This window comes from Ascidia mentula, chromosome 6 (assembly GCF_947561715.1).
Source record: "Ascidia mentula chromosome 6, kaAscMent1.1, whole genome shotgun sequence".
Classification (NCBI taxonomy): domain Eukaryota; kingdom Metazoa; phylum Chordata; class Ascidiacea; order Phlebobranchia; family Ascidiidae; genus Ascidia; species Ascidia mentula.
Window position 1 is genome coordinate 20,058,896 of NC_138571.1, and position 10,520 is coordinate 20,069,415.

The 10,520-nt window shown below is 38.9% G+C and overlaps 1 long non-coding RNA gene across 1 annotated transcript; it reads left to right on the forward strand.

Annotated features, from left to right (window-relative positions):
* Positions 1–7,179: 7,179 nt before the first annotated feature.
* On the forward strand, positions 7,180–8,824 carry LOC145906743 (uncharacterized). The gene is made up of 3 exons (XR_014402858.1): positions 7,180–7,447; positions 7,586–7,684; positions 8,564–8,824. It is a non-coding gene; the product is annotated as an uncharacterized LOC145906743 (long non-coding RNA).
* The last annotated feature ends 1,696 nt before the right edge of the window (positions 8,825–10,520 follow it).

Here is a 10,520-nt window from a genome sequence, read left to right on the forward strand (position 1 = left end):
GCAGTTACGGCACCATTTCACACGCTCAAAACAATCGCTCACATGTCAAACGCGGTCACATCACACAACCACAACTAAAATAATATATGTCCTCTCCCTTTAACCCTTTAGGCGCCACGCCCTATAATCAACAATTGAAGATTTTTCATTGTTTAAGTTCAGGAAGCTATAACTTTTTATCTACAAACGCTAGACTAAAAATTAAAACACAAAAATCATATACAAATTCATACTCTACACAATCATCGCTTTTCCAGTTCAAAAACTCCATGTTTTGGAGTAGTTATATCCAAAAATGTAACCACCCCTACTAAAATAGCTTCCAAGCCATAGGTACCCTATTTAAAATTTCCATAACTCCCGAAATTGTGCGAATTTTAAAATAATTCGACAGTTGACTGAATCAGTGTGAACACCAAGACGCAATGAAGCGAAAAAACTGGGTCGCTGCGGTCGCTGCATTTGATATTTTTGAGCGACGGTACTGTACTGTCTAGTAAACTGAAATTTTAGGGAGTTATTTTGGTATAACCTACTTATACTGTTAGTTATTGCTTGTAAAAGGGCTTGCAAACTTTATAACACAGATCAGGCGTTTGCTAACTGATAGCAGATGAATTTGACAGCACTTCTAAAAAAAATTTTTTTGTTTGTTTCTTTTTGTGTTCAACTGGTAGTGTATGTCAGCAAGTTGATGAAAAAGAAGGCATAACATCAATGTATATTGATAATTGAATAGACAAGCCTTCTACCAGTGCATATAAACCTTTTCCATAACATAACAGAGACAATGTAGAAAAAAAAACAAGGAAAAAAATCAGTTGTATGAAATTGAAGCTACCCTAATTACTGGGTGACGCCCACAGCCACACCCACAACTGTTGGATACTTGAACAAATTGCATGAATATGGTTCCATATATGATGCTTTGATAGCAAATTATACATCAGGGATGTTACAGAGGTGACTGTGACATGACCAAATCATCATCATTGAACTTTTTGTGGTTCTGTTTTGGATATACCCTTCCGAGAACAATTGGCGATTGTTATGCAAAGAAAAGAATATGAATAATTGAATATACAAGCCAACTACCAGTGTATAAGCCTTAGCCACAACATGACAGAGACACTCTAAAAAAAAGACAAGGAAAAAATCAGCTGTATGAAATTGAAGCGATCGTATTTACTGAGTCACGCCTTCAACGACACCCACAACCCTTTGATTCTTGAACAAATTGCATGAATATGGTTCAATATATGATGCTTTGATAGCAAATTATGCATCAGGGATGTTACAGAGGTGACTGTGACATGACCAAATCATCATCTTTGAACTTTTTGTGGATATGTTTTGGATATACCCTTCCGAAAACCATTGGCGATTGTTATGCTGAGGAAAGAATTACTCAATTGTCTATTGTCCGGAAAGCAAAACCAGTGTTATGGAACCAGAATAAAAACCTGTAACTATAAGTAATGAAGGTGTTCTATTTTTTTGTAAATTGGTGTTTTTTATGCTTCGGCGAAAAAAAAAAAATTTTTTTGTTTATTTATCATAATTTTTTTCTTTATTTTTTTTATACTGCCCCCCCATAATGTTTATTTCATGTTATGTACATTTCTTCCTGCTATTTTGTTGTTTTGTACGCAAAAAATACAGCAATACCACCAGTCAAAATTTGCATGCGCACATCTCGCCATTGTGACGTCATAGAGAGAAACGGAAACCGCCGATCGAAAGCTGAGACCCTCGCGCACAATTCGTCTGTAGAACGTTTCGCGCTACTCCCAACGGGTAGTTGGCCATTTAATTGGACATGCAATCAGACCACCTGCTGTGCTGGTTTGTTCATAATGATAATCATCATCAAATGAATGACTAATTAGTCAAAAAATTTCAATGCAAATGTATTTTTTTTTTTTTTTCAATAAACTTCACGCTTCAAGTTGTCTGTTGCTGAAAACCTTATGTCTCTAGGCCAATCACAACGGAATTGAAAATTAATCAAAAAAAGCACCTCGCTCAAAGGGTTAAGCAGTCGCCTTGCACTCTCGCATTAATGTGTGCCGAAATGTGCCCAACTGTGTCCGAATTTATGCTCGTCGAGCAAAAGCGAGCACATCCCAGCTCAGACCGGCAGATCCCATCTCAGCACAACTCAGCATGCGCGCACAATAAAACAAACACGGAATCGTCTGTAGTGTAAACGGGCCTTTAGTGTGTAACAACGTTTTTGCGTAAACAAACTTAATATTAGAGTTATAATATTGCAAAGTCTTCGTGCAAACTAATGTTGAGTAGCCACGCATGAAACGGGGAAATCCCGTTTCGCCCATCCGTGAGGTGTTAAGTGTCTACCGTTCGTAACACTGGGATGAAAATGTACGCACAGCGGCACCACGTGGTCACTTTCCAGCATTACAAACGCGCCATTCAAGTAACTCGCCAACGAACAGTGATGTTTCCACTGCAGTCAGTACAGTTTAGCTGTTTAGTAATTGTAAGGGGAAACAAAGTTTGTCCCCCTGTTGCATTTCATACCGATGTTGACGTTTGCACGCTTCAATGGTTTTTCGGGTGCTTTCCCTCATATTTGATTAAAGGTGCCGGTTTCAAACTGATTAGAGTATTTAATGCTTCCACGCTACACCATAAATGAAATCTAGGCCCAACCCACATTAGAGTATTTAATGCTTCCACGCTACACCATAATTGAAATCTAGGCCCAACCACATTAGAGTATTTAATGCTTCCACGCTACACCATAAATGAAATCTAGGCCCAACCACATTAGATTATTTAATGCTTCCACGCTACACCATAAATGAAATCTAGGCCCAACCCACATTAGATTATTTAATGCTTCCACGCTACACCATAACTGAAATCTAGGCCCAACCCACATTAGATTATTTAATGCTTCCACGCTACACCATAACTGAAATCCAGGCCCAACCCACATTAGAGTATTTAATGCTTCCACGCTACACCATAACTGAAATCCAGGCCCAACCCACATTAGAGTATTTAATGCTTCCACGCTACACCATAAATGAAATCTAGGCCCAACCCACATTAGAGTATTTAATGCTTCCAGACTACACCATAACTGAAATCTAGGCCCAACCCACATTAGAGTATTTAATGCTTCCACGCTACACCATAACTGAAATCCAGGCCCAACCCACATTAGAGTATTTAATGCTTCCACGCTACACCATAATTGAAATCTAGGCCCAACCACATTAGAGTATTTAATGCTTCCACGCTACACCATAAATGAAATCTAGGCCAAACCCACATTAGATTATTTAATGCTTCCACGCTACACCATAAATGAAATCTAGGCCCAACCACATTAGAGTATTTAATGCTTCCACGCTACACCATAAATGAAATCTAGGCCCAACCCACATTACAGTATTTAATGCTTCCACGCTACACCATAACTGAAATCTAGGCCCAACCCACATTAGAGTATTTAATGCTTCCAGGCTACACCATAACTGAAATCTGGGCCCAACCCACATTACAGTATTTAATCCTTCCACGCTACACCATAACCGAAATCTGGGCCCAACCCACATTAGAGTATTTAATGCTTCCAGGCTACACCATAACTGAAATCTGGGCCCAACCCACATTACAGTATTTAATCCTTCCACGCTACACCATAACCGAAATCTGGGCCCAACCACATTAGAGTATTTAATGCTTCCAGGCTACACCATAACTGAAATCTAGGCCCAACCCACATTACAGTATTTAATCCTTCCACGCTACACCATAACCGAAATCTGGGCCCAACCCACATTAGAGTATTTAATGCTTCCAGGCTACACCATAACTGAAATCTAGGCCCAACCCACATTACAGTATTTAATCCTTCCACGCTACACCATAACCGAAATCTGGGCCCAACCCACATTACAGTATTTAATGCTTCCAGACTACACCATAACTGAAATCTGGGCCCAACCCACATTAGAGTATTTAATGCTTCCAGACTACACCATAACTGAAATCTAGGCCCAACCCACATTAGAGTATTTAATGCTTCCAGACTACACCATAACTGAAATCTAGGCCCAACCCACATTAGAGTATTTAATGCTTCCAGACTACACCATAACTGAAATCTAGGGCCAACCCACATTAGAGTATTTAATGCTTCCACGCTACACCATAATTGAAATCTAGGCCCAACCACATTAGAGTATTTAATGCTTCCACGCTACACCATAAATGAAATCTAGGCCCAACCCACATTAGATTATTTAATGCTTCCACGCTACACCATAAATGAAATCTAGGCCCAACCACATTAGAGTATTTAATGCTTCCACGCTACACCATAAATGAAATCTAGGCCCAACCCACATTAGAGTATTTAATGCTTCCACGCTACACCATAACTGAAATTTAGGCCCAACCCACATTACAGTATTTAATCCTTCCACGCTACACCATAACTGAAATCTAGGCCCAACCCACATTAGATTATTTAATGCTTCCACGCTACACCATAACTGAAATCTAGGCCCAACCCACATTAGATTATTTAATGCTTCCACGCTACACCATAAATGAAATCTAGGCCCAACCCACATTAGATTATTTAATGCTTCCACGCTACACCATAAGTGAAATCTGGGCCCAACCCACATTAGAGTATTTAATGCTTCCACGCTACACCATAACTGAAATTTAGGCCCAACCCACATTAGATTATTTAATGCTTCCACGCTACACCATAAGTGAAATCTAGGCCCAACCCACATTAGAGTATTTAATGCTTCCACGCTACACCATAACTGAAATTTAGGCCCAACCCACATTACAGTATTTAATCCTTCCACGCTACACCATAACTGAAATCTAGGCCCAACCCACATTAGATTATTTAATCCTTCCACGCTACACCATAACTGAAATCTAGGCCCAACCCACATTAGATTATTTAATGCTTCCACGCTACACCATAAATGAAATCTAGGCCCAACCCACATTAGATTATTTAATGCTTCCACGCTACACCATAAATGAAATCTAGGCCCAACCCACATTAGATTATTTAATGCTTCCACGCTACACCATAAGTGAAATCTGGGCCCAACCCACATTAGAGTATTTAATGCTTCCAGGCTACACCATAACTGAAATCTAGGCCCAACCCACATTAGAGTATTTAATGCTTCCAGGCTACACCATAACTGAAATCTAGGCCCAACCCACATTAGAGTATTTAATGCTTCCAGGCTACACCATAACTGAAATCTAGGCCCAACCCACATTAGAGTATTTAATGCTTCCACGCTACACCATAAATGAAATCTGGGCCCAACCCACATTAGAGTATTTAATGCTTCCAGGCTACACCATAACTGAAATCTAGGCCCAACCCACATTAGAGTATTTAATGCTTCCAGGCTACACCATAACTGAAATCTAGGCCCAACCCACATTAGAGTATTTAATGCTTCCACGCTACACCATAAATGAAATCTGGGCCCAACCCACATTAGAGTATTTAATGCTTCCACGCTACACCATAACCGAAATCTGGGCCCAACCCACATTAGAGTATTTAATGCTTCCAGGCTACACCATAACTGAAATCTGGGCCCAACCCACATTACAGTATTTAATCCTTCCACGCTACACCATAACCGAAATCTGGGCCCAACCCACATTAGAGTATTTAATGCTTCCAGGCTACACCATAACTGAAATCTAGGCCCAACCCACATTACAGTATTTAATCCTTCCACGCTACACCATAACCGAAATCTGGGCCCAACCCACATTAGAGTATTTAATGCTTCCAGGCTACACCATAACTGAAATCTAGGCCCAACCCACATTACAGTATTTAATGCTTCCACGCTACACCATAACCGAAATCTGGGCCCAACCCACATTAGAGTATTTAATACTTCCATGCTACACCATAACTGAAATCTGGGCCCAACCCACATTAGAGTATTTAATGCTTCCATGCTACACCATAACTGAAATCTGGGCCCAACCCACATTAGAGTATTTAATGCTTCCAGGCTACACCATAACTGAAATCTAGGCCCAACCCACATTACAGTATTTAATGCTTCCACGCTACACCATAACCGAAATCTGGGCCCAACCCACATTAGAGTATTTAATACTTCCATGCTACACCATAACTGAAATCTGGGCCCAACCCACATTAGAGTATTTAATGCTTCCACGCTACACCATAAATGAAATCTAGGCCCAACCCACATTAGATTATTTAATGCTTCCAGACTACACCATAACTGAAATCTGGGCCCAACCCACATTATATTCTTCAAAACATTCACGGTTCAGACTACAGCGCACTTCACGCACATTTGACGCACGCACAACCTTGTCCATTGTTAAAAGCGATTGTGACGTCATAATCTGGTTTGCGTCGATGCCCCCGTTATGTGGTCAATGTATCTACCGTTTTAAACTGATTTCTGGTCAAAATGGCGGCATTGGCTTCGCTTTGCGACGCTTACGGCAGTGATTCTAATTTTAGCGATAACGACGAGCAATTTACGCAAGTAGATCGAGCTAGCACCAAAGTGAATTTGCCTTTATCGCAAGCTATTTCTTCATTGTTTGGAGACACCAAGTCGTTGAAACCCCAGGTACACCGAGGTCGAATCCGGTCGTTCCCCCACGAGCACGGAATATGGGCAACGTATGTATACATACCGTACCCTTAAAAGAAGTTTGGATGAATTTAAATTCAACGTCGAAAAAACACTCGAAAGCAGACAAAAAGGTATTAAAATATCTGCTTAAATTATTGTGTACAGTTTTAAATGTTTGAGAATGATTTGATAGAATCGACATGGCATCTTGTGGATGATTTCCATGCGAGTATTTCAAGGACTAATGTCATACCTCACCACTGCATAGACCCTTTAGTGGAGTCCCAGACAAAATTCAAAACAGTTTCGAAGATTTTCAATCACATTATCATCTGATGATTTGAATATTTATGTGAATGATGAAAAAACAAGATCATTTTGTGGGTTTAAGGTAAGGGTGAAACTTTTTTGACAGCATTTCTTGTCTTGATTTGGTATCAGATTGTTTGTTATTGTTTCCAAACCATTCCAGATTTCAGCGCAACCTGCAGTTCAACAACTGAATAAAGTCGGTTAGATCGTGGATAATGCATTCATGGATTTTCATTGCGAGTATTGCTTGGCATCTCAACCAATTCACAGAAGAATCCAAATTAATTTCAAAACTTTCATCAAATTGGAACAGAATAGAATTGGAGAACCCTGAGCTTTTTACAATTGATGTGGATGAGGTTGTTTGTAAAAGTGGCAACAAAATGTTTTCATGTAAACTAAGTTCCATCAGTTGACATCCACAATACTCACATGGACATCGGTATTGTCACCATTTCATGGGACTTTTAGTGAGTTTTTCCATTTTTTGTGGTCGAGTTAAATTCTTGTTTAGCTCCAGATTTGAACTGCTACATTAATCTTATAATGTAACATTTTGTTTTTTTTTATATAATTTATGTTTAACTTTTATTGTTTGTCTCATACAGGTTCCAGCACAAAAATCTGTTGTGAACATTTCTAAACATGAGAACCGGCGCTGTTTATAAACGTGATATCATGAATTGCTGAACAACCGCAAAATGCAGGTTTTTAATTTGAACTGTTTATTATCACGTTGAGTTTATGCCGACCTAAACTCCATACATGAAGTAAAAACTGTGTTCAAATTTGTTTAAAACAAAATTGATTGTAAAGAAAAATGCATACGAGCCATAACGAACCATATGATTTGATACTGATAACACTGTTGAATACCAAGCAGTTGTTTGGGCATAATGCGCTCCACAGTGGTTCGTCTATATTGTTTGATGCCCAGTTATGGGTACCCAACTGACTTACATTGAAAAATATCTGTTCCTGGCTAGTTTGCGAGCTAGTCCTGGGCCACAGTCACCAACTGCACTTATGAGACCCCTACAAGTCAAAACCATCCACAGTGTCCCCAGGTCTATTTCAATAAGGTTGGAATAGGAAAATTTTGGCTAAAAATATTTGTTTGTAAAGGAAACAGAAAACAATAACAGTTGAACTGAAAGAAAAAGTATTAAAATTGCGAACAGATGTTGAAGAAGCAAAAGTGAAGTAAATATCCTTGGACAACATAGCAGGAGAGAATGCATTGAAATATGTATGTTCGCAATTTTAATACTTTTTCTTTCAGTTCAACTGTTGTTGTTTTCTGTTTTTTTTTACAAACAAATATTTTGAGTAACACAAACTAAAGAAGAATGCACCGACCAAATTGCAATTGCCAAACACATGGGAGTATCGATTAAAAAAACTGATCTGGCATCTCACACAGAATACCTGTGAGAACAACAAGCAGCTCATCAAAATAATCCCCACCGATAACTGAAAGTTTATCTCAAGGAAAATCAGGAATTAAATATTTTTCAACAAATCAAATCTGCATTTCCCCAACTCCAAAGAAACAACTGCCAACCTGCAAAATATTTTCATGACAGAAAGTTTGACAAGACAAAACCGAAAAGTATTCAACACTTGCTTGCAGCACAAAAAAAGACAAGCCTTCAAGTATATTTGGACAAACAATGGGACAACACTACTTCGTGAAAATGATGCAAGTAAGATCAGTGTAGTGTTTACAAACTATCGAGTGTAACATGATCTTTATGTAAACAATACGTCACATGACCGGATAACCACATGCTAGGGATTCTATTGGTATTCTATTCGAACGAGCAATAACGAAGTATCAAACATACATCTGGTGGCCGTTTGGTCAGCAAAGTCGTCTGATAGTCACACCAGCTGCACTGATGAGACCTTTTAGGTCGAAACAGTGGCCATCTGTCTGCAGCTTATACACAAATTCATATTATTGGCTCCACATTGCTTATCATCTGGTGTCATGTCTAGTCTTTAGTACAGAACTAGACAGAGGAACACTATAACTGGCGACGAGGATAACGAGTGTAAACAACTATAACCTCGACTATACTCGAAAGTTAAAGAGACATACAGACGTAAAAGCCGAACAAAAACAAGATGGCTGCATCAAAGTCTGATAGACTACCCATATTTGACATAACTGATCCGTCAACAACAGGTTCACATTGGGTGAAGTGGGTTAAACGTCTAGAACATGTCTTTGTGTCCGAAGATGTCACAGACAACAAAAAGAAAAGATCTCTTTTGATAATTTATGCAGGAGCAGAAGTATTTGACATTTTTGAAACTTTACCAGACACTGGTGATGCTGACGATTATGACAAAGCTCTTAATAAGTATTTCATTCCGAAGAAACATACTGACTATGAAGTATTTAAGTTTCGTGAGTCAAAACAGTTGGAGGATGAAAGCATGAATCAATTTTATTCACGACTTCGCAACCTATCTGCTGAATGTGAATTCCATGATCGTGACCAAGAGATCAAATATCAGATTATTTGCAAGTGCAAACAGGTTGAGAATTAGAGCCTTTGAAAGAAGAGGTATCAATCTCACAGAACTGCTTGGTATGGCATACGCTATGGAATCATCAGAATCACATGCATCAGCCATAGCAAATCGAATCAAGTCGGAGCCAGCAAATGAAGAAATGGTCTCCAGAGTCAAGCAGAAAAGATTTCCAGAAGAAAACAAAACAGCTTCAAACAAGCATGTAGAATCAAAACACAGAAAATGTTACTTCTGTGCAGGAAACTATCCTCATGCACGCGGACGCAAGTCTTGTCCAGCATTTGGAAACAAGTGTGATAATTGCGGAAAGTTCAATCATTTTCCTCAATGTCGTCTTATGAACAAAAACAAGAGACAAGTTAGAAATACAGAAAACATCTATAGTTCAGATGAAAGTGATGAAGCATCACGATGTGGTATCCATGTGTCAAGTAAAGAGCGTCAACTATAAAACACCACACATGATATTGAAAGTGAATGAACAAGAAATTCCTTTCGTAATAGACTCCGGTGCATCTGTAAACATAATTGATGAGAAAAGTTGAAAGATTGCACACTAGAGAAAACTAAAACAGAGATACATGTATATGGAGCGAAAAAACCATTACCAATCTTAGGGAAGATCCATGCTGAAGTTAAAACAGAAAGTTTCAAAATCCATACAAAGTTGTATGTGGTGAAAGGTGAACATGGTTGTTTGTTGAGTTATGGTACATCAAAAAAGCTACATTTGCTTGAAATTGCAAACACCATGGTAAAGGCTGCTGAAGAAAATATCCTTGAATCATACGCTGACCGATTTGAAGGAATTGGCAAACTCAAAGGATACAAAGCAAAGTTGCACATTGATAAATCAGTACAACCAATAGCACAGCCACACAGAAGAGTACCGTTCCATATCAGAGATAAAGTGAAGAAAGAACTATATTTGGAGAAGAATGAAATCATTGAAAAAGTTTCAGGTCCTACTCCTTGGGTCTCTCCAATAGTAACTCCACC